A 26,019-nucleotide genomic window follows, 5' to 3' on the forward strand; every position below is an offset into this window, starting at 1 on the left:
CTCGCTGTCTGTCTGTCGGCCTGTAGCGGGGCGAGAGTTGAGAGAATAATTGGCACCAAACTTTTATATTATAGCTACTTAAAGTGGAGAGAGAAGATGAGCGAGAGAGAGAGAGAGAGAGAGCAGGGACGTGCAGAGAACGTTAAAGAGGCAGGGGCTGACATTTCTAAATTTCTAACACTGAAACATGCATAATTAAGTCAATTCTGGAGATGTGGCGTAATGGCATGGATTTCTATACAGAGAGGATAATTCTTTCTACATAAGATGCTGCATTCAAGTTCAGGAGAGTTTGGACAATGCGATTCTCTTGAATGCTGCCTTCAGGTATGGCATGGAAAGAGGACATTTGTATTGCTTTCACCATAGTAAAAACTGCATTCATGGTCTGGAGAGGACAGATAAAAAGGCAGGGGCTCAAGCCCCCTTTGATGTCTGTGTGCACGTATGTTTGCAGAGAGAGACAGATAGAAATCACCAACAGGACTCAGAGAGAGAGATCTTCTCATTGGTTGTGTGAATTCATGTCTCTGCTTCAGTGGTCCAATAAGCTGTCAGTATGGCTTGTCTTATTGCTTTAATTGCTACTCTGCCTGTCAACCCAGGCTGTCCATCGTGTGTGTGTGTGCGCGTGCGTGCGTGCGTGCGTGTGTGTGTGTGTGAAACTTAGTTTCTCGTCAATGATCAGACTGTTAGGTGTTGACTGTGTCACACACCTTAACTGATAAATAATAGACATTTTCAAAAAAATGGATACCGCTATACCAGGGGTCTTCAACAGGAGGTCCGGGACCCCTAGGGGGTCCTCAGAGTTACTACAGTGGGTCCTCCAAATCTTTGTGTGATATAAGCTTTTTTTCCCCTCCTTTTCTATACATTAACCACTTGAACCCTAGCGTCCATATTCTGAGAACTTTAGCCAAAAAATAGCAGATCTACAAGCTTACAGCGCCTTACAGCGTGAGGCATTGTGAGCTTGTAGATCAGCTATTTTTGATAACGAGCTTTGGTGTAGAGGTAGAAAGAGCAGACTATTTACATAGTGTTATAAGTATTGACGGATCAAGTGGTTAAATATCGGAAAACACAAATTGACGTGAATCCAAAATACACTGACGATTGTGCAGTCAAACGATGAAACTATATGGAATCTATGAACAGGTTGTGGGGGTCCCTGCTTCATCTCTCTCTCAACTAAGGGGTCCTTGGCCTGAAAACGTTGAAGACCCCTGTGCTATACATTAATATTGTATATTGTATAGCACAGGGGTCTTCAACGAGTGATACATATTATGTATCACTCAGCATTTTACAGCATGTGTGCACTGGGCAAGGATTATTTTCTTACACTCAGCTTTTCTTTGTCATTTCTTTTCATTGTTCTTTCAATAACAGTGTCCCTCAAGGCACCCGGATGGCCCCTCTAGACCCCGCTTTGAGAACCACTGTCCTAGAGTTGGTTAAATTACACCCAAACATTGGATCGTGTTTAGTTTCATTCTAACTTCCGTTCTCCCGCAGTGAAACCCATCACTGTCAGGTGAACAGAAACAGGTGGCGTCTCCATGTGTGACAGAGGACACATGTGGGTGGACATTGGGTGGGTTTTTTGGTGTCACGCTTGTGTTCCGGACTTGATTGGCCAAGCTTCACATGACGTAGGGCTACCATAAAGCTGTGTTTGGTACGTGTGTCTCTATGGTTGATTTGATTCCATTTGGATTTCTTTTAGCCATCGGCTAATCTTCCACAAGTCCAGTCCACATAAAACATTACAGCATACAATAATGGGAAACATAACATCAAAATACAACTCTGCTCGCACGCACGCACGCACGCACGCACGCACGCACGCACGCACGCACGCACGCACGCACGCACGCACACACACACACACACACACACACACACACACACACACACACACACACACACACACACACACACAGGGCTGTCACAATTATTACATAATCGTCTAATCCAAAATTATTTGACACAATCACGATTCTTTTTTTCATAATTGTCATAATCGTTTCCATGTTGAAAAATGTATATGTAATATATCTAAAAAAAAAGTCAAATGCGACTACTTTCCACTATTAATGTTCTTTTTTAACTCATTTAACGCTGATCCCGAGTATACTCGTGAAAAATACTCAAGTATTTAGAGTGCCGATCCCGAGTATACTCGCGTAAAATACTGTATATAGAGTAACGCCGGTTCTCCTACCCTACAGTCCGTTGGAAGGTCCTGGCACGATCGGCCTCGCCGATTCATCATCATCACGGATCCACGTGCACACACACACACACACACACACACACACACACACACACACACACACACACACACACACACACACACACACACACACACACACACACACAGGGCTGTCACAATTATTACATAATCGTCTAATCAAAATTATTTGACATAATCACGATTCTTTTTTTCATAATTGTCATAATCGTTTCCATGTTGAAAAATGTACATGTAATATATTTAAAAAAAAAGTCAAATGCGACTACTTTCCACTATCAATGTTCTTTTTTAAGTATAAAGTTGTCAAATATGTCAGTAATTTATTTGTGCAACATAAAAGCCTAAAAGCCAAGCAGAAATTCTCAACGACAAAAAGACAATTAAATCATTAATCCCAATTATTTGAGTGATAATTAATCGTCATGTAAAATGTCATAATCGTGACAGCCCTACACACACACACACACACACACACACACACACACACACACACACACACACACACACACACACACACACACACACACACACACACACACACACACACACACACACACACACAGGAGGGAGGACAGTCACAGCATGGTCACTGCTGCCATTTATGTCACTGTTCTGTCACAGTGCTGCTCGTCCTAATGGAGCCTAACCACCTTCTGTGTGTCTGCTATAGGTCCTGTGTTTGCGTGCGTGCGCGCTGCGCACACGTGTGTGTGTGAATATACAGGAAGGAATCGTGATAAAAGTTATTTTTCCCGTCCCCAAAGTGCCGGCGGTGTTGTTAGCCCTTCCTGCCGTTGGTTAATGCAACTATAAATCTATTAGCTACCACTTTATTTGGTTGTATTACACACGCGCGCGCACACGTTTTTTGTCAAAACTCCGGACTGAATCTGTTTATCTTCACTCATGGCGGAACAAAGCCGTCGTGTAATACGATTAAACATCGTAACCAAACTAAGTAACAATGTTTTCAGTTTCAAACGTTCTCTTTGTGTTGGACATTGTGCTCGACTACGAACAATGTTTGAATATAGCAACTTGGAGCGTCCTGGCTTGAATAAAAGATTTGTCTCTACAGCAACAGCTACTTGCACTTCCAGTGTTCGAGTGGCACTCGCTATTGAACTACTGTAGAGTTCTCTACGCAGTCTACAGGCCTGAAAATTAAGGTCCGGCTTTAACTGGGCCGGCCCGGCCTGAATAATTACCATGCATTTTAGGCCCTACCCGACTTGACATTTTTAGGGCCGCGTAGGGTCTAAAATGTAAGGTAATTATTCGGGCCGGTCAGGTTCGGGAAGAATTTGAGAACTCTATCACAGAGTAAAAGTAATAAAATTAAAAGAAATATATAAATAGATTTTTTTTATTCATTGAGCCCGAGTGCCACGCTGCGAGCTTGTAGATCTGCTATTTTTTTATTTTATTTTATTTTATTTATTTTTTTATCGTGAAAATGTCTTTGAATATTTCCTTCTAAGGTTTTTTGAAAATGTTTCTATGTCAGTGGTGCTCAGACCTTTTCACTTGAAGGACCCCCAAAATGAAATGTATTTTACCACGGACCCCCATCTCAAAACATTTAGTTCCAGGGACCCCCCAGAAGCAAAATTTGAGTTACAAATGTCCGCTTATAAATTCAAAGATCTGAACAAATTTTCACAACTTTTCAAGAATAGCAGATCTACAATATATGTATATCCGCTATTTTCTAAAGTAAAATTAATAAGGCCCCTCCACCTTGGGCCCTAGTTATTCAGTCCCACTCCCCCCTTGTGACGCCCCTGCATCTCATCTCCCAGGGGACGAGCTAGCACACTGTAAATGGGATTGATTTGAAACTCGCTTCTTCCTCAGCTGATACTGACAATAAGCCACTCTGACCCTCTTCGTTACACACCCCCACGGTTCCCCCTGCAATCCCACATCTCTGGCTTTCTCTGTGTCCTCCATCCTCTCTGCACTCTGCCACTCTAAACACACAGGCGTGCACCAGCATAAAGAGACCTGAGCACTGCAGGTGCTCAAACACATCCATACCACACAGACATGCATGTTTACAGTACATAACATGCATGCACGCATGTTCAAACACGGACTGTACATGCTGTGTGTGTGTGTGTGTGTGTGTGTGTGTGTGTGTGTGTGTGTGTGTGTGTGTGTGTGTGTGTGTGTGTGTGTGTGTGTGTGTGTGTGTGTGTGTGTGTGTGTGTGTGTGTGTGTGTGTGTGCGCGCGCGCGTGCGTGCGCGCAAACATTTATCACACATGCAAGCATGCATCGCATAAACCATAACCTACATTGTTATGGGACCCTTTTTTTGTTTCCAACATTTTGTTTTTAATTATTTCAAGACGTTTTCAAAAGCATTCCCCAAAAAGCTACGTTTTTTTTTCTTCTTTTTATTAAATAAATAAATAAAACAAAATAATTTCCACACATTTTTAAGATGTAATGCAAATAGCCTATCTACAAGCTCACAACAGGTTGCTTCGCGCCACGTTGTGAGCTTGTACATCTGCAATTTTCACTAGTTTGCGTCCCGGGTCTATTATCTCCTTTAGGGTTTTGACTGAGCTAAAAAGGTTTGTGAACCACTGATCTAGTCAGTGTATGCAGCGGGTGCACATGTGTTTGCGTGTGTGTGCTCAAACGTGTATCCCAGACTGTCGTTGCCATGGAGTTCATGTATGATTCAATTGTGTGTGTGTGTGTGTGTGTGTGTGTGTGTGTGTGTGTGTGTGTGTGTGTGTGTGTGTGTGTGTGTGTGTGTGTGTGTGTGTGTGTGTGTGTGTGTGTGTGTGTGTGTGTGTGTGTGTGTGTGTGCGCGCGCTCGTGTGCGTCATGACCCCTCCATGACACAGTCTATTTGTCTTCCACGTCCAGCTGAAGGCCTTACATGTTGTTTGTGCTTAGCAGAGAGCATATACTGTACGACTATGTCTGTATGAATGCTGTGTGTGTGTGTAGTCCCTGGCAGCACTGTCTAGCTAGTAACGTGTATCACTGAGGACCTGAGGCTGTGTTGTTTCGAGTGGCGGTTGTCCAGAACCACCTGTATGTGTCCACCCTGGCCACAATATGCCATGTGAATGGCATGAAACTGTAGACCCCGGTTAGTGCTGCGGTTAATGGAAGTAACGTCATACGTCGCAGTCCGTTTACATTCCCCGGTGAAAAAACAAAAACATGGCTCCATTGACCAGCTCGTAAGTTAACTCGCTCTTTAGTAGAAACGTAAACGTTTAGTAGAAACGTGTAACGTTGGTAGAATCCATGTTTGCTACTTACTTACTGTCCGAGCAGAAATAAAAGGACGAAGGCGTGAGGGAGAACAGAAAATGTTTCTGCGGGGAATAGATTTTCAGCAACACCGCACTGTGATTGGTAGAAAAAAAAAAGAAAATCTGTGAAATTCTCCCGGCGAAAGTAGCACCGTTCTATGCCGTATCAGCCTATGGTCATAAGCAGGCTTTTCTCTTCGTCGAGTAAGCCTGTATCTGCCTGACCGACTCTGTCCCTTTTTATTTTTTAAGATATTGTTTTCTGCCTTTATTGATAGTGAAAAGTAGTCTGTAGGCCTGTCACAATTATGACATTTTACATGACGATACATTTTCACTCAAAAATAGTGATTAACGATTTAATTGTGTTTTTGTCGTTGACGATTACATTTCTGTTTGGCTTTCAGGCTTTGAAGTTGCACATGGCATATATGACACATAACCTAAATATACAAAGAAATGACTGACATATTTGACAACTTAATACTTAAAAAAGAACATTGATAGTGGAAATATCCGATCTACAAGTTCACAACACGATGGAAAACAGTTGTCCAACCAGTGCATACGATGGAGGGCTAAAAGTAAAGGTGATTACAAGAATGTACCAGATCGATACAGCCTCCATGTTTAAACAATTAGCCCTTTGTTCCAATCCCCCTTTCTCCCCACCGTGTAAGAATTTAGACGTTTGGGATGTTTTGTCATTTCTTACCTAATATGGATGCAACAATATATCTGTGTCTGTTTGTCTGTCTCCGTGCACAATGCCAGATTTCCATGGAGAACGTGCTAACTGTGTGTGTGTGTGTGTGTGTGTGTGTGTGTGTGTGTGTGTGTGTGTGTGTGTGTGTGTGTGTGTGTGTGTGTGTGTGTGTGTGTGTGTGTGTGTGTGTGTGTGTGTGTGTGTGTGTGTGTGTGTGTGTGTGTGCGCTTGCGTGCGTGCGTGCGTGCGTGCGTGCGTGCGTCACTCAGTGGGGGGGTGACATTTTGGATGTCACCTTCCCACAATCTGGCATGTTATGGAAGACAGGCTACCTGCTGCTTACAGCTGTGTGTGTGTGTGTACGTGTGTGCCCACGCACCTTTACTATACTATACTTGTGACGGCCAGATGTACGCACATACTATATGGTTGGATTTGAGAAATAGACAGAAAAAAAAAATGTTTAAAAAAAAAAACAAGTCTTATGCCTCATTCACACTACAGATATATAGTTGAACGTTTTGCTTGGTAATTCAATGTAATCTCAATGGAAACCAGCTTTAAAGGCTGGATTCCAGGGACAGCCGACATGCCCAGCCTTTAAAGCTGGTTTCCATTGAGATTACATTGAATTACCAAGCAAAACGTTCAACTATATATCTGTAGTGTGAATGAGGCATTACGATGAGGAAACAATTCAGGTTAGGATGGGGCATTTAAAGGTTAGGTTAAGGTCTGCGGTTGGACTTTACACTTGCCAGTGTTGTGCACCAACGATGGCTCACAATGTGGGCTATTTCCGGCTTTAGGGTTTTGGTTAAAAATGACCATAAACATGCCCTCCTGTTCGGCATCAGGGTCTAGAGCTCTGCAGTGTTGTTGGCTTCACTGTCACACCGTAGGTGGTGTGTGTGCCTCTTTCTGCACTCCTAGCTGCCCTTGGGTTTGCTCCCAGTGTGTCTGTTTTTAGCTGCCTTTTTCTCCTTCTAGTCCTACAGTGTGTGTATCTCACACTCAGTTTGAATGAAAAGCACACGCACGCACGCACGCACGCACGCACGCACGCACGCACACACACACACACACACACACACACACACACACACACACACACACACACACACACACACACACACACACACACACACACACACACACACACACACACACACACACACACACACACACTCATTCATTCATTCATTGAATCATTCATTGCCCACATCATTAATTGAGTTTGAAAGACTTCTTGGAATGTTTTCTTTTTTTACACATTAGCATGCATGACGCACACACAAACACACATGAATGATTTAACCTTCCCATCATTTAGCGCACACGCGTGCACGCACGCACACACACACACACACACACACACACACACACACGCACACGCACACGCATACACACACGTTAATGATTGAACACACATTATTTAACCATGGTGGAGGCGATAGACAGACTGATGCAGGGGAGTTGCCTGTCGCACGCACGCACGCACGCACGCATGCACGCATGCACACACGCACGCACGCACGCATGCACGCACGCACACAGTGCTGCGGTGAGTGACCTTGAACCTCCCATCATTCGTATTTCGTTTTCTCCGTATTTTAAATTTGCATGTCTTCTTTTGTAAATTCATACTACAGTGCCTCACAAAGGTTCTCTCTTCAGAATATCCGTTATATTAGCTCAAAACTCGATTTGAGCTTGTAGATTTGAAGTGAACTGTTGAAGTGACAGTTTTGGACTTAAGATATGTGACTAGGTCTGGTACTTTGTTCCTTATGTCTGCATTGGTCATTTTTCTTTGTTGTACAGATTATCCAAGTAATGAATCTAAGCTTTCATATGATGTATCATTTGTTGAAATTGGAGCATATTTGAAGAAGTTATGGACATTTTAAACTTGTTGCACCATAAAACCCAAAGTGCTTAAAAAGCCATTTGAATGCAAGGAACATGTTGACACCTCTAGGTAGCCAGAAGTGGGTGTGACAATGGGAGGGACAATAGGTACGTACCTACACCCCTAAATCACTCCCCCCAAGTTCACGGGTGATGAGATAGTCATTAATTCCCAGTGCGATATTATGGTCATGACGTGTGGGTCATGACCGAAAGTATAAGGTCGCGGGTACAAGCGGACAAAATGGTTTTCCTCAGACGGGTGGCTGGTATCTCCCTTAGAGATAGGGTGAGAAGTTCAGTCACCCGAGAGAGACTTGGAGTAGAACCGCTGCTCCTACACTTGGAAAGGAGTCAGCTTAGGTGGTTCGGGCATCTAGTACGGATGTCCCCCCGAGCGCCTTCCTAGGAAGGTCCTCGATGCACGTCCCACTGGGAGGAGACCCCGTGGCAGACCAAAGACCAGATGGAGGGATTATATCTCCAAACTGGCTTGGGAACGCCTCGGTATACTCCCTGAGGGAGTGGAGGAAGTTGCTTGGGATAAGGAAATCTGGAAATCTCAGTTGGAACTGTTACCCCCGCTACCAGATTCCGGTTAAGTGGTGACTTATTTACGATGATAACTAAAAATCCATACCGCCCCAGCCCTACGCGTGACGCTGTAGTTCGATCAAGTAGGGCGTTAATCTACGCAAAGAAAAACACAAAATGGAGGAATATGAGCTTTCTGCCCAGACGGCAACAAAATATTACGTTACTTTTCCATAATGGACATACTTCATACCGAAGTTTTATTGTTGAGGGGAAACTACTAGAGACGCTATTGTAAGAAAAATAAAGAAATAAAAAGGGACTGGCGTTCACGTAATGCGTATTGTCAGCCGACCATTGAGTGTGTCACTGTACAAACACACCGAACAGCTATTGTGTGAAGCAGCAGGTGTTTCTATAGCCTCACACAGGGGTGTCGTAGCCTGGTATAACAGAGCCTAGATACTAATGCATCTAGCTAACTAACTGCAGTATCATTCCCTCCTTGTTTTAACATGGGTGGATGATGGTATAGCTGCAGCTAGGCTAGGGGTGTCGCACCAAATTCTGGGCCCTGAATACAAGGATTCACTGCGTTAATTTGTGCTTTAACTATTGAAAAATAGCGGATATAAAAGGCAAGGCATTTTCGAAAAATCTTGAAAATGTGTTTATATGTCGGTGGTGCTCAAACTTTTTCATGTGAAGGACCCCCAAAATTATATGTATTTGGCCACGGACCCCCATCTCAAAATATTTAGTTCCAGGGACCCCACAGAAGCAAGTTACAAATGTTTGGTTAAAAAAAGACATATATTCAAAGATTTGCACAAATTTTCACGACTTTTCAAAAATAGCAGATCTCGGTGCCACGCTGTGAGCTTGTATATCTGCTATTTTTCAATAGTTAAAGCATAGAATAATTAAGGCCCCTCCATCTTGGGCCCTAGTAACTCAGTCCCACTTTCCCCCCCTTGTGACGCCCCTGATTGTGTTGCTATGTAGACTTGAAAAAGACAATCAGGAGGGAACCCAGCTCGGCTCATCAAAAGCCTGCGTTGAAATAACGTCCAATGTTGCTACGCATTTTTCAACACATAAAACTCATACGCATATTGAATCAGTTCACCAAACCCCTGGAGTACAACTACCATTTTCTTACACTGCTGACTCACAGTTCCTCTAATAGGACTAATTTAATCTTCATTCAAATGAATCCCGACCTCATAAAAAGCACCAGCATAAACCCAGAGTCTCTGACTCAATTTGTCTGATTAAGACTTTGAAAAACTCCTGGCATCAGCAGTGCACGCATATCGTCGTTGTCGGACGGAAACCTTGCATCTCCCAAGTTTCAAATGTGTACGTTCTTTTGCAAAGTCAAGCCCTGCTTCATCATACAAGGCCGTCGCACAAAAGTAGTGAAAACAGCAGATCTACAAGCACACAACGCCTCGCGGTGCGAGGCGTTGTGTGCTGGTAGGATTAAAGTTAAATGTTCTTTTCATATATTACTTAATTTAAATGTCTTATCTCAAAGTGATTTGCTTTAAATAGTACTGTATTTATTTCAAAATGTCTGCACTCTATGACAAAATATGGGTCAACACATCTGTCTTGCACATGGAGCAATATCCAGATCAGAATCGAGAGGGGGTGCATGTCATATATTGGCTTATTGATAAGGGCATATTCGACAGGCATGGCATATTGATAGATCCCTGATATGTAAATGAGGGTACTGACAGGGCAAAGTTTGAGAACCCATACAGTTAATTTTGGGGTGGGTGAAATGATTAGCATACAGTTTTATTGACCACAGATTTGTTTTTCCGAGAAATAAACCACACTTTGGATGTATGAACTGCATCTTTTTATCCGTCTTCAATCTGTTTGAGATCTTTGACTTGATACCTCATTAAAACTGATTATTCAGTTCAGTTACTAAAATCAATGGCGTGCTTTCATTTGGTGCAGCGTTTCAGCCCTATTGATAGAATCTGTAAGGAGGTTTCTTTGTCGCTGCGATGTCACACTCTAAAGGTCAGCTGTGAGATTTGAGTCCTGAGCACAAGCGAATGGTGAACAAACAATGTCAGACTGTATTTAACACACACACACCCACACACACACACACACACACACACACACACACACACACACACACACACACACACACACACACACACACACAGTATAATGGATTGCCTTCCATTGCTGTTGACCTTTTCCTGCATGATGCTGGTAAATTGCTCTCCCGTCCACTCCGTCTGTCTGTCTGTCTGTCTGTCTGTCTGTCTGTCTGTCTGTCTGTCTGTCTGTCTGTCTGTCTGTCTGTCTGTCTGTCTGTCTGTCTGTCTGTCTGTCTGTCTGTCTGTCTGTCTGTCTGTCTGCCTGCCTGCCTACCTGTCTGTCTGTCATGTTAATGCACTCTGCCATGGTACGCAGTACGCACGGCCGCACGCTCACACACGCATGCACACACACACGCGCACGTGCATGCATGATAGGGCTGCGAATCCAGCATCTTTGGGATTCCCGCGATTCGATTCAGAATCGATTCTTGGGGACACGATTCGATTTTTTTTCCAGATTCTTTCAAATCCAAACGATTCGATTCAGAAACGATTGTTTTCCAATAAAAAAAAAAGAAAAGAAACACGATTCTCGATTCAAAACAATGCTCTATTCAATTCATAGTTTATCAGGATCTACTCCAGTCTGCTGGCATGAAAGCAGAGTACATTTACGTAGCTTTTATAATTGTAAAGGTTTTATCAACTTATTGCAATAATGTAAACACACAAAGATGTCTGATTTATTCATGCTTGCACACATTTATTTAACTTGTACAAACACAACATAATATCTAATAAAAAATTGTAATAAAGAAATCATAATAAAAAAATCATAAAATAAAAATCATAATATCTAATAAATAATATCTAATAAAAAATAATATTTTGGAAAATGAGAATTGATTCTGAAATGTGATTGGAATTCGAATTGATTTTTTCCTACACCCCTAGCGCACGCACAGCTGTATGTGAAGTTGTGGGATTTTCTCTGCCAAGTTGGTGAGCATCCTTTGATCCCCTCCCCCCCCCCCCCCCCCCCCCTCCCGTCCCGCCCGCTCCAGTGATGTAATTATACCGTTGTAATTCAGCCCGTAGGGTACAGGTGAAAATTCCCCTTTCCCTTGAGACTCTTAATCTGTGTGTGTGTGCGTGCGCGTGTGTGTGTGTGTGTGTGTGTGTGTGTGTGTGTGTGTGTGTGTGTGTGTGTGTGTGTCTATGTGAGCGCATGTGCGTGCGTGCACATGGAGGCTTGCCATCCTGTTGCAGTAAGAAGACAGACACAATAGGATTAGGCTACCTGTTCCCACATCCCTGGCTCTGTGTGTGTGTGTGTGTGTGTGTGTGTGTGTGTGTGTGTGTGTGTGTGTGTGTGTGTGTGTGTGTGTGTGTGTGTGTGTGTGTGTGTGTGTGTGTGTGTGTGTGTGTGTGTGTGTGTCTGTGTGTGTGTGTGTGTGTGTGTGTGTGTGCGCGTGCGTGCGTGCATGTGTGCGCGCAGAAAAGTGACTGTTTTGGACATACACGTTTCCCACCCAAATGCCACGGTGTGATGTGTTGTCATGTTTGGACAGAATACACTCCCTAGTATGTGTGTCTGCATCTCTCATACACACTCCTGTTAGCTGAAGCCCAGCACATCGGCACATAATCCAGCTAATGGCTAACTGCGCACATACCACACACACACATAGGGCTGTCACAGTTACTACATAATCGTCTAATCGTGATTTTTTGAAATAATCGTGATTATTTTTCATAATCGTCATAATCGTTTCCATTTTGAAAGATGTTCATTTAAAAAATGTAAAAAAATAGTGGAAATAGCAGATCTACAAGCTCACAACGCGTCGCATCGCGACGCGTTGTGAGCTTGCAGATCGGCTATTTCCACTATCAAAGTTATTTTTTAAGTAGTAAGTTGTCAAATATGTCAGTCATTTCTTTGTATATTTAGGTTATGTGTCATATCTGCCATGTGCAACTTCAAAGCCTAAAAGCCAAACAGAAATGTAATTATCAACGACAAAAACACAATTAAATCGTTAATCGCCAATTATTTGAGTGACAATTAATCGTCATGTAAAATGTCATATCGTGACAGCCCTACATACACACACACACACACACTCACACACACACACACACACACACGCACGTTTGTTCTTGTAATCATCCAGCGACCATGCCTGACAGCGTAGCACTAATGTGTAATACATATGTAAAAGCTGTGTACTCGCCCTGTTTATGAAACATTGATGGGCGCTAGCTGATAGCTAGCATCACAGGCAGAGGAAGGATGCGGGTGCATTATTCATGTGTGTGTGTGTGTGTGTGTGTGTGTGTGTGTGTGTGTGTGTGTGTGTGTGTGTGTGTGTGTGTGTGTGTGTGTGTGTGTGTGTGTGTGTGTGTGTGTGTGTGTGTGTGTGTGTGTGTGTGTGTGTGTGTGTGTGTGTGTCCGCGGGGACCGGCAGCGCTGTCACTGACACGCCATGCATTTATGCAGCAGGAGCAGGTGGGGGTTAAATGGCACACGTAACACAACGGACGACGACCGCTCAACATCTACCTCTGTGGTTCTCCACTTGTTTCAGGCCGCGACCCCTTAAAAAGAATCATATTTGAACTGGGGAAGCCTCAAAAAGAATTATTTTTGAACTGGGGAAGCCTCAAAAAGAATCACATTTAAACTGTGTTTAGTGGAGTGCGGTGGCTCGTGTGGGACAACGACGGCATGGATGCGTTTGTAATGACAACTACTGTGATAACAGATTGATAAAAAAAAATAACTTGACAGCAAAAAATAATCGTAAAATTGATAGGCGTACGGACCCCATGGACATGGTCATTTGGGATCCACATAAGTAGGAAAATGAGCCTAGATGTTATTTAATGTGGAGTTGTCCTTTAACTAGGCCTGTCAAAATTATTACATAATCGTCTAATTGCAAATATTTTTGGACATGCTCCTACAGATGTTGTCCTAAAATCACACAAAGCGGTACACATCATCTCTACAGTCATGTCATCAACATGGATCTGTCCCATTTCCCATATTCCCTCCTGATTGGCTACCATTGCCTTCTAAAGTTTGTGTATGCGACCTGACGGTCGTTAATCTCCCGATTAGGGAGTCTTACTGGTCACAATTATTTTGCATAATCGTTTCCATGTTGAAAAATTTGAAACATTGCAGAAATAGTAGATCTACAAGCTTACAACGTGTCAGCTTGTAGATCTGATATTTCAGCTATTTTCAAGAAATGTTAATCTTCCCTGTGCAGTTTTTGATTATGAACCCTAAATAAACTAATCGTCCGTTTAAATTTGTGATCGTGACAGCCCTACCTTTAATATTGATATGAAACATTCTAATACCACTGGAAAATGGTTCCTAAACTCTCTCTCTCTCTCTCTCTCTCTCTCTCTCTCTCTCTCTCTCTCTCTCTCTCTCTCTCTCTCTCTCTCTCTCTCTCCTGCAGGTCTTGGCTTCTTCTGACTCAGACTGCTGTGCGTCTACACTACAGGTAAGCTGCTTTTCAGAGGGTGTGTGTGTGTGTGTGTGTGTATGTGGTGTGTGGTGTGTGGTGTTGTGCTCTCTGGCAGACAGCGATAGCCGAACATGCAAGGCAGCTTCAATGAATCCCAGAACCTCTGAAGTGTGCTCGGTTTGGCTCACTTTTAACACAGTTGTATACTTTCGCGCGCACACACACACACACACACACACACACACACACACACACACACACACACACACACACACACACACACACACACACACACACACACAAGAGGAGGATACACACTGTATTCTCTCTCATGTTTATGTGATGTTTCCCACAAACACTGTGTCTCACTTACCTGTCTACTGTGTGTGTGCGCGTGTGTGTCTGTGTGTGTGATGGGTGTGTGTCTTTTTGCACTGATGCTGTAGATGTTTGGTCTTTTTGTGACGTCTGCTTTTTGGATGGATTGGATTTAAACTGTGGATGCTGTCTTTTTAGCCCTCGGTATTGTTCTTGTTCGGCTTATAGATCTGCTATTCTCACAATGTTTGCCTCTGTCTTATATTTCTTGACAATTTGGCGAACGTTTGACCATTTTTTTTATAGATTAGTTAATTGATTACTTTTGATGTGGTAATGGTATATATTTTTTTATGTATTCAAAAAGAAAATCATCGGAACTGGACGTGCCAATAAAGCTCTGTAGAATTGAATTGATAAGTCCCGGAACAGACACGCTGTGATTGGCCAGTAGTCACTTTGCGATGCGAGGCGCTGTGTGCTTTAGCTGTTTTCACTAGTTTTGTGCGACAGTCTTGTATGATGAAGCAGGGCTTTGCTTTACCAAAAGACGCACACATTTGCCCAACAGTGACGATATTCTAGTGATTATGTTGTGAGAAAACATTGAGATAACAGCCATTTTGGTTAGAACTGACTGAAAATAACTTTTTATTTCAAGTTTAACTCATACTCTGCGATCCCCGTCGAAACCGTTGATTTCCCGCTGTACCACGCTGCGATGCCCGTCGTTCCCGGAAATTTAATTAGCTTTAATCATTATGAAACAATTAAAAGGGGCACGGTGGCGCAGTCAGTAGTGCTGTCGCCTCACAGCTAGAAGGTCCTGGGTTCGATTCCCGCTGGGGGACACTGTGGGTGCTGGGGGCGTGTTCCCTCCTCCGCGTCATCAGTGCCCACACCCTAGGTGGGGTTGGCAAAAGGGCCTTTCTGTGTGGAGTTTGCATGTTCTCCCCGTGTCTCCTAGGGTAGATACCCTCACAAAAACATGCAGTAATCCTGGTCTCTATAAAGCCTCCCCCTGGCCAGCCGGGGCGCCTGATGGAGGGGAATGGAACTGGTTGGAATAACGTGTTCCTTCCACGCGCTACGTCCAACCGGGGAAGCTCCCCCTGTCAGGTGATAAGAAGCGGCCTGCTCACTCCTCATGCATTGAAGGAAGCATGAGCTCAGTTCGGGGCCCTCCCCAGGTTGGCAGAGAGAGAGTAGAGCCCAGGATCACAGCTTAGGCAATTGGCACCGGGTGAAAAAATGGGTTACAAAAATCGTGGGATAAAAATGTAAAGAAAAAAAAAAAAAAAAAAAAATGAAACAATTAAAAGTATGATCGCTGTATATGGCCGTTTCGGAGTCTTAGGCCCGCCCCCTAACTGTATCCTGCTGTATTTCCGGTTCTGACCGGATCTAGGTTTCCGTATCCTGTCCAAGGCCCAATCGTAGCTTCCGTCCCATCTGTTTACATTGTAAACCGAGGAATAAGCAGCAAGTTAATTTCATCGTTTTTTTTTTTCACGCGGTTTCTTTTATTTGATAGCTTTTCGATTCTTGTGCCCGCCTGGCATATGATCCACGCACATATCGTCTGCTATGTACGCGAACGTGTCCACGTGTTACCATAGCGCACAACTGGCCGTTTCCAATGTTTTCTTATGTAACACCGGCGGCTACAGCAGGGGTAACAGCCTGGCAACGGATTTGTCTATTCCAATGGATTTTTTTTTTATTCGAAAGCTGTCATCTTGTCTACCGGTCTACTACATGAGTCTTGCACAGATCATGCACGTTAAAGGTAAGGACAATTTGGCAGCTGCTTACTACAGCTATGTTTAAAATGGCAGCAAAATTGTTAAAATGTGTCCAAATAAATTCCAAATATTATCAAATTATCTTGTGGCACCCCTGGCCTGCCGTCGCGGCACCCCAGGGTGCCCCATCACCCACTTTGAAAACCCCTGATGTGTTGTCATCTGGTGTGACTTTGGCTCTGTTCCTAGCCCTGTTGGCACCGCAGCGCTGCTTGTACACTGCGATGAGACAGAAATATAAGAAGTTTACCTGGGAGGTAAAGGTAAAGGATGGGCCAAGGAGACATCACACGCTGTGCCAGGGTGTGCCAGGATTAGGCTACCTGTACCCTCATCCCTGGCTCTGTGTGTGTGTGTGTGTGTGTGTGTGTGCGTGTGTGTGTGCGTGTGTGCGTGTGTGCGTGTGTGTGTGTGTGTGTGTGTGTGTGTGTGTGTGCGTGTGGGGACCTCTCCCTGGGAAATGGTGCTTTACTAAAGGATTTCTCTAAAGGCTGCATTCCTTCTGAAAACACTCAGGCTGTGAACCTGTTTGTCAGGTCCAGGTCAACCCCCTCATTTAATGGCATTTCTATCTCTGAGACCCCAGTTTGTATTGTAAAATCAATGTTAATTTAACTCTGACAGTCTGAGTTACAGACCCATAAGGGTCCGTTTGGTTCCTAACTATCATTTATCTGGGGACCCCCTGTAACTCCCTCAAGGACCGATGGGGGTCCCCGGACCCCACTTTGAGAAACAATGTATTATATGACTGTATAATCCATGGCTAGTTTGATGCTAGACTCAGTATGACACACACACACACACACACACACACACACACACACACACACACACACACACACACACACACACACACACACACACACACATTGAGAACTTCTCTCTCAACCTGATGATCAAAAATAAAAGACACCGCAAACAACAGTGTTTGTTGTTGTCACTTGAATGGGCTCATCATTTGGCTCATTAGCCGTGTTGCCATGCCTGCTCATTATAAGCAACTTTGGGCTTGTTTCTCTCCAAAGACACATGTAAATATTGGTAGATGTGGGTTGTGGCTTGTGGGTTTTTTGGAGGCTTGTTTCCAAAGTATAATGAGACACACAATGGTCGCTTGGCCAGGTCAACCGTAACTTAACCTGGAATAAATAGATGTTTCAAAGACTCTAATGACATTCCTAGAGTAGGGTTCTTCTTGTTTTTCACTGTGAGCTCTTTCATTTCTCACGCTTTTGCCCTGATCGCATGGACCCTTTTTTTTAATTGGCATTGCACTGATAATTCTTATAATCTGTTTCATGACGAGATACGGTGAGACACTTATGAAGCACTAACTGTAATGGTCAATTTATTCGTTTTACCTCCGTTTAACATTGCTCTGTATTGTTGTTGTTGTTGTTGTTGTTTTTTTGCCTTGTGTCACGCCTGGGATTCGAACCCGGGTCTCCTGCGTGAAAGTCTAACATCTTGACCATCAGACCAAAGGGATATCCCTATGGACTGGGGGAGATACTAGACTCTATGAGGCCATCAAGCGGCCCGCCCCGCCATATAATAACAGTATCTATCTAAAGTGAACCATATGGAGCAGGGATCTCCATATATGGGCATAAAAGGGATTATGTTAGGGATCTCCATATATGGGCATAAAAGGGATTGTATCCCAGATGATCCCTGTTAGGAGAACCACACTAACAGAATCCATATATGGCCAAGACAGATGGACTGACACAGCGATCTCCATAAATGGCCATTGATTTATCCATCTAAAAATGCTTCCCTAATGTTAAATTAATTAATTAAAGGGGGCCTGTCACCCAAAGGGTTACTGTCACTTTGAGACTCATCTAAAAAAAAACAAGTTAATATTTTTATGATGTCATTGTGGGGATGCGCAATTATAAGCCAATCAAATTAATTGTCTGTATAGCCTGACTGTATGACTACTTACTGTACTGGTCAGCTGTTGTTGGGGGGCGAGGGGCAGATTACACTGTGACTGTTTCAGACCGTTTTCAGAGAATCTCATGTCACAATGTAATCTGCCCCTCAACCCCTTTAGGTGACAGTATCCCTTTAAGTATTTGTTCGCGGACATCCATCTGAAAATATCTTGTGCCAGGGAGGAACCCTCCATACAAGATCTTTGTATTTAAAATGTTTCTAAAAACATTCCACATTTCAAGATTATTAATATTATTTTTAAATGGCAGCTCTACAATGTTCACAGCACATCACTAGCTGACCCATACAGTCCTAGTCACTTCTTTTGGGCTTGTTTCTGTCGCTGAATCTGGCAACGCTGCTCATTAGCGAGCCTGCCTGTCTCTCCGGCTCCCACCGCAACAATGTAGCTGTTGTTGCTGTTATTACATCATATCTGGTCACTATTATTCGACATAATCACAATTATGTTTCACAACCTTCACTGTTTCTCCGTTCATCTGTGTCAATGAATTAACCTCGTATCACCAGACCTTCCAGCCTGGTATTTCTTCTAGGCGTGACCTAAAGGCCAGTCTATAGCCTACTCTCTCTGAAACCAAACTTTTCGTCTGAGAGTTCCCACTTTCCGACCGAACTCTAATTCGGGGTAATGGTTTTCAGAGGTTCCGAGTTACGTCATTTTGTAGTTTTGTAGTTTCCGACGAGACACACCATTAAGAAACTGGGACAGAGTCTTCTAAACCAATAGTTGGCACACGCTACAAGTTCGCAAGACATGTAGTTTATTTATTTGAAGGGCTGTGGGGGCGTTCCACTAAAAGCAGTTAAATAATTATACTAGCCAATAAGCCAAAAGATGGTGGTGCACTCTAGGGTATAGCATAACATTGATGCGGCATGAAGCGACACACTGTGAGCTTGTAGATCAGCTATTTTTGACAAGCCAGCGCAGAACCCGAAAATGACACAAATAGTGGGAAATATATAGATAGTAGATATACATTGTAAGCTCAGAACATTTCACGACGTGACAAGTTGTGAACTTGTAGATCAGCCGTAACACTTTTTGAACAAATTAAAAAGTACAACATGATTTGCTATATGGCCTCTTTTTGCATGATTCTTATTATTGGTTAGCCTATATTCATCATATCTGCCTCATATACTATTCATTTGCTTTCAAACTCTGAAAGGCAAGTAATGTTCGATGCCAAAGAAACACATTTAAATCTTTGGTGGTAATTATTTGTTGGAGAACGAGTGGTCCTAACTATAATGTCATGCTCGGTGACAGGCCTGGGTGTTGCTGCTCTGACTCAGCTTTCATTCCAATCACGACCACCGCTCGCCTCTCGCTGTCACTTTGTCACGTTGCCATTAGCTGTGTGTGTGTGTGTGTGTGTGTGTGTGTGCGTGTGCGTGTGCGTGTGCCCCCCCCCCCCCCCCCCGACAGACACACACACACCCAACACACACTAGTGCTGCACAATATATTGTTATCGTATAATTATCGAGGTATGACCACAATATCCGTTGCCTTTTGCAATAGCGTTGCCTTTTGTGATCAGTTCAATAAATGTAACTCAGTGATTTGCCGTGACTTTGACCATGTTCGTGTCAAGTGAAACAATAGTAGACGCAAATAAGAGCGTGTGTCCAAGGAAAGTAGGAGTTTTACTTTCGGTCCGAGAAATTCAAAATGAGAGTGCTACTGACTTGCTATTGTTTTGAAGAACGCTTATTTTTTTTTGCTTTTGCCACACACATTTAGTGATCTCCATATATGGGCATAAAAGGGATTGCATCCCAGATGATGCCCTGTTAGGAGAACCGCACTAACATAATCCATAAATGGCCAAGACAGATGGACTGACACAGTGATCTCCATACATGGCCATTGATTTATTAGTGCAGGGTTCCCCAATAGGCGGCCCGCGGGTCATTTGCGGCCCGCGGGGGGCTACTGTCTGGCCGCCACCAACCCCAGTAATAATGGTGGTATAAGAGCAGCAACAACACTAGTATATCGTCATTGTTGGGTGGAAACCTTGTATGTCCAAAACCGTTCGTTTTGTATTTATCATCTAAAAAAATTACTAAACTAGTGAAAACAGCAGATCTAGATCGGCTGTTTTCACTACTTTTGTGCGACGGCCTTGTATGATGAAGCAGGGCTTTGCTTTACCAAAAAACGTACACATTTGAAACTTGGAGATACAAGGTTTCTGCCCGACAGTGACGATATCTGAACTGTTGCTGGAGTAGCGGAAACGCCACCGTCGCCCCCTAAAATGTTGTGGCCCTCTGCTTGGTACCCTAGACATAATTCGGACCTTGGGGAAAACTATTTGGGGAACCCTGTATTAGTGAACACATTTTCTTCATTGAATTGAAATGGTAAGACGGAATTCATTTGCAAGTGTGACTCGCTTTCACGGCAACCACAGTGGCCGTCCTTGGCACGAAAAGGTTAGAGAACTACTGCTTTAGAAGGCATTGGTAGAATCTGCCTCTGGTCTTAATTGGGTTTAATACACCACTCCCTCCTTTGTCTCTCCTCTCCTCCCCTCTCCTCCCATCTCTCAGTTAAACATATGGCGGTTGTAATAATGCTAATAATGTGTGTGTTTAGCATATGGTGCTAATGCTGATGCTAATAGCATGGAGGAGGACAGGGTTGCGTCCATCTGTCCCTAGCTGCTAATTAGCTAACAGGATTAGATAGGGTCCCTTGACCCCCCCCCCCCCCCCCCCCCCCTCTCTCTCTCTCTCTCTCTCTCTCACAGTCACTCACATGCACGCACGATCGCACGCGCGTGTGCACACACACACACACACACACACACACACACACACACACACACACACACACACACACATGCACGTACACAGCTGTTCCAGACAGCATACAGAGGGCTACCTGATGATGTGAAGGGACCTTACCAGAGGACAAAGAGCTGAACAACCTCTGTGCGTGCGTGTGTGCGTGTGTGTGTGTGTGTGTGTGTGTGTGTGTGTGTGTGTGTGTGTGTGTGTGTGTGCGTGTGCGTGTGCGCGTGTGTGTGTGTGCTAGGGATGGGACAATACAAAAATGTCATGTCACGATTATTTTGACCAAAGGAATTGCTCAAAATATCCCCCACATCCATTATCCTGTCTGGGGCGGAACATTTGCCAAAACAAATCTTTTCGGCAAAGCGATTTGGTAGAGAGTGAAAAAAAAACTACATTATTCCCAGGTCCGTTTTACCAATTATAGAGGGTTTTAAATGGCAGCAGATATGCAGCGCGGCAAATACAAGGTGAATTGATCCCAGTGCATGACGGAGGACAATGTCCACGATACAAGTATTCAGTGTTTTTAACACGATAAACGATTATCATCCCATCCCTAGTGTGGACAGAAAATGTCACGCAGTCTGTCTGTAGAAGTGAGCGTCATTCAGCCGTTTTTTAGTGCTTTGAGGGGTCAAGCTCCTTGCTCATGGCATTGTTGATTTAGTCAACTAAAACTATGTCGAAAAATGTTTGTCGACTGCGTTTTTTTCACTGACGAAAACTAAATAAAAACTAAATACAAATTAAGCTGTGATGACTATAACTGAGACTAAATATCTTGACAATTTCGTCAACAAAATAAAAACTAGACTAAAACGTTAGGGAGGGACTCGTGGAAGAAGAGAGTCATTTTATGTTTGGTTGCTCTCAGGTGTTGCGTGCTGAAAATAGCAGATCTACAAGCTCACAACGCGTCGCAACGCGATGCTGATTTTACACACAACCAAGTGTAAAATCAGTCATTACGATGCCATCAAGGCCTGCCAAAATACATTTTAGTCGACTAAATCAACTGTAGATTTAGTCACCTAAAATCTTATGATATTTAGTCAACTAAAATTAGACTAAAACTAAAACTTTTCAGGTGACTAAATTATGACTAAAACTAAATTACATTTTATTCAAAAGACTATGACTAAAACTAAATCAAAATTTGCTGTCAAAAACAACACTGGCTCATGGACACCTCGACACATAGCCGGGGGCTTGGGAATCAAACCTAGGACCTTCTGGCCTCTAATAGCCATTCATTCAGCAGTGGATGTGTGAATGAATATGATGTCTGCTAGCAGGCTGTCTGCCTGTCTGTAATCTCTGTATATTATGAGCATACCGTTGTTGTCGGGTGGAAACCTTGTACTGTACTGTATGTCCAAAACCGTTTGTTTTGTATCTATCATTTTAAAAATGATTTAAACTAGTGAAAATAGCCGATCTACAAGCACGCCTCGCGCCGCGAGGTGTCGTGTGCTTGTAGATCGGCTATTTTCACTAGCATTGTGTGACAGTCTTGTATGATGAAGTAGGGCTTTACTTTACGAAAACAAAAAAGTGAAACTTGGATATACACGTTTTTTTTCTGCCCCACAGTGACGATATAGTCTAGGAGTGATGCACAGTCTGCTCTGACAACTCCACTATTTCTGTACAAGAATACACGGTTGGGTGGCAAGATTTTCACATTTAAAATGTGAGCGATTTATCAAGTCGGATTCGTAGCTATTTATGTTCTGTAACTGTCAATGCCGACGCCATTCCACCTGGGGAGGTGTAGAATGTTAAAATCAGCATTTCCCACTTTGGAAAAAAAGCATGGCGTTTGTTTTGCTGGCATGGGATCCTGGGCTAATTTAAGCTTTGTTAAAGCATCACACGTATGCCGGTGTAAAGGAAGATAAAGGTGGTTAAAAATGTTGTTTGTAAGCTCATGATTATAATTTTTTTTTTCAGGAACAGTAGAGATGTAGGAATGAACAAGAAAACGGATATTAAAATATTCCTGTCAATATTGAAAATCAGTCAAAAGTAATGGTTGATAGTAGGGGTGTAACGATGATACGATACGCATCACGATACATGGTTAACAATACGATACATGGACAGTATTGGTTCATTCATGGCGATACGATACGATTCAATGATTTAAAATCGATATAGTAAATATTTAGCAAAGAAAATCTATTATTATGGAAGTAAACGCTGTGATTATCTAGCAAATACATGGACATTATATGTCAACACATATGGACAAACCCACCTTGACATGAACACAGAGATTACTCAAGACTAGCTATATGGAATGGAAAGGTAGGCCTAATTAGACTCCTCTTTTTCATTTTCCCTCTTAAATTTACCAAATACAAGGCACAAATACTTCCATACAATAAATTATTTGCATTGCAAAACGATGTGATACCGATTACCACATTTTAAAACGATATGATACTGATACGATACAAAGCCAAAACGGTATGACATTTTGCTTTTGCAAACAATATAGTAGATCATTGCAAATTAAAATAGATTTTTCGATTCAGTTACTATATCGTCTACCACCCCTAGTAGATAGGTTCTCAGCTCGTGTAGGCCAGTGGTCCGAAAACATTTTCATGTTTCTGACTGAAAACTATGTTGTGCCCGTGAGGACCCCTGGGTGGTCCCTGGACCCCACTTTGAGGACCATCAGAGCAGAGTGAACGTGTATAACATACATATAGATTGAGAGCATGTGTACAGTCCATCTTCTCCAATCTAGTGAGAACTTAACGTGTGTGTGTGGGTGTGCGTGTGCACGCGCGTTGGCTTATTGTAATGCACTCTGGCCTGTCAGTCAATATTCTTTGATTTTCCTGGTCGTTCTCCTCATCCTGGCTGTCAGCATGGTAACCTCTTATGTCCAAAACCCTTTCCTTCTTTGAATAGCCAAAGTATTACATAATACAGTGGTCTTCAACGTTTTCAGGCCAAGGACCCCTTAGTTGAGAGAGAGAGAGATGAAGCAGGAACCCCCACAACCTGTTCATAGATTCCATATAGTTTCATTGTTTGACAGCACAATCATCAGTGTATTTTGGATTTATACAAATTTGTGTTTTCAGATATTGAACCTTCAATACTTAATAAACTTAAGTATTGATGGTTTCACTCTGTACTTAGTCTGCTCTTTTTCCCCTCTGCACCAAACCTCTTGGCCAAAAATAGCCGATCTACAAGAGTGTAAGTGTATACAGGGTATCCGCACATTTATAAAGTGACAATTTAAGGACTTTCAAGAACGTTTTAATACCAAACTGGCCAAACTGTCAAATATTAAGTAAGCAAGAGGCGAACATTGTGAAAATAACCGATCTACAAGCTCACAACACCTCGCAACACAAGGCATGTAGATCTGCTATTTTCACAATATTTATCTGTGGAACAGAGACACATTAAATGTAATACCTGCAATTCCCCAGTTAAAATATGTTTATTTTGGGGGTCATGGCCTAAAAAAGGTTAGAGAACCACTGGGGTAGATAATTCATTTCTGAAATGAAGTTGAACATTGGAGATAAAAGCTTTCTGTATGCAGGGGGAGTGTGATCTGCTGTAGCCATGCTTCATGAGGTAGAGCCTCATTAAAGTTGCAAAGGATGCAGGTCCGCAGGGGCGTCATTTGGGCCTCCAGGGTGTTGCCTTGGCAACACCCTAGCATTTCTGAGCATTTAGAGAAAAAAAAGTAAGTCTCTAGCCCATTCCTGTCAAGAGTTATGATTTTTTAAAGAATTAACCAACTGCCCACTGGAGTCAATAGGTTTCACACAGAGACCAGCTGGCGACAATTGAGTTGATTGATTGGAATGTCTTGTCTCTCTATGAATATACCTGTACATACCTGCACTATCCGAACTGTACTCAAAGATTACACATATTAGGCTTGAACATTAATGAAAATAAATTATTTTTTCTAAATTTTGAAACATAATAATTAAAAAGGCGTTTAAAATGCAAAAATACAATTTTTAAAGTATTATTATTCACTGATATTACCTTATTGAAAATGAAATAAAAAACACCCAAAACCGGATAAAACCCGAAATCTTTCACGCGCATGGATAACTCCATTCCTTGCAACACCCTAGATATTGGTCAAATTACGCCTCTGCAGGTCCGTTTGGGAGGCTGTGTTTGGTTGTGTGGGAGGTTGTGTCTTATTTGGAGTTGTGTGCGTTTCGGTCGTTTGTATCGATATGTTGTGATAGCGCTGTCTCTCATTGGTGGGCTGTGTGGACAGTTCAGAAACATGCACACCAGTGACATCACCGATGGGGAGGTTTGGACATCACTTTTGTTGTATTGACGCAAGAGCAATGGCTTTTATTTTGGCACGCTAACATTTCCAGGAAAAGAGACAGTGGCGTCAGTTCAGCAAAAAGCTAAGGTATGGCAACATGACTGGTGTCTTGCACGCGCTCCTTTGCACGCGTGCAAGACACCAGTCATGTTGCTATACCTTAGTAACAAGCATGATGAAATTATTTTAAGAAGTAATTTTTTTTTCTCCCTGTAGCCAAGGTATGGCAGCTGCCATACCTTGCCATACCCCAATTGACGCCTCTGAAAAGAGAGGCTGTGTTTTCCATAAGCTTGGAATCCCCATTGATGATGTCACTGGTGGGCAGGTTTCTGAACCAATGACAGGGAGAAGCAAGTAGATGTTAATTGTTTAAAGCAGGGGTCTTCAACAGGGGGTCCGGGAACCCCAGGGGGTCCTCAGAGTTACTACAGGGGGTCCTCCGAATCATTGAGTGATAGAAACTTTTGTTTCTCCTTTTTTATATTAACCACTTGAACCCTAGCGTCCATGTT

At 43.0% G+C, this 26,019-nt stretch overlaps 1 long non-coding RNA gene across 1 annotated transcript in view; it reads left to right on the forward strand.

Annotated features, from left to right (window-relative positions):
• LOC308296902 overlaps positions 1-26,019 on the forward strand; it is a 253,786-nt gene that overhangs the window by 106,686 nt on the left and 121,081 nt on the right. The window contains exon 3 of the long non-coding RNA XR_013962648.1: positions 14,252-14,296. This is a non-coding gene — a long non-coding RNA (uncharacterized lncRNA). The remainder of the gene's footprint in view (positions 1-14,251; positions 14,297-26,019) is intronic.

This window comes from Nannobrachium achirus, assembly GCF_963921795.1.
Source record: "Nannobrachium achirus genome assembly, chromosome: 13".
NCBI lineage: Eukaryota > Metazoa > Chordata > Actinopteri > Myctophiformes > Myctophidae > Nannobrachium > Nannobrachium achirus.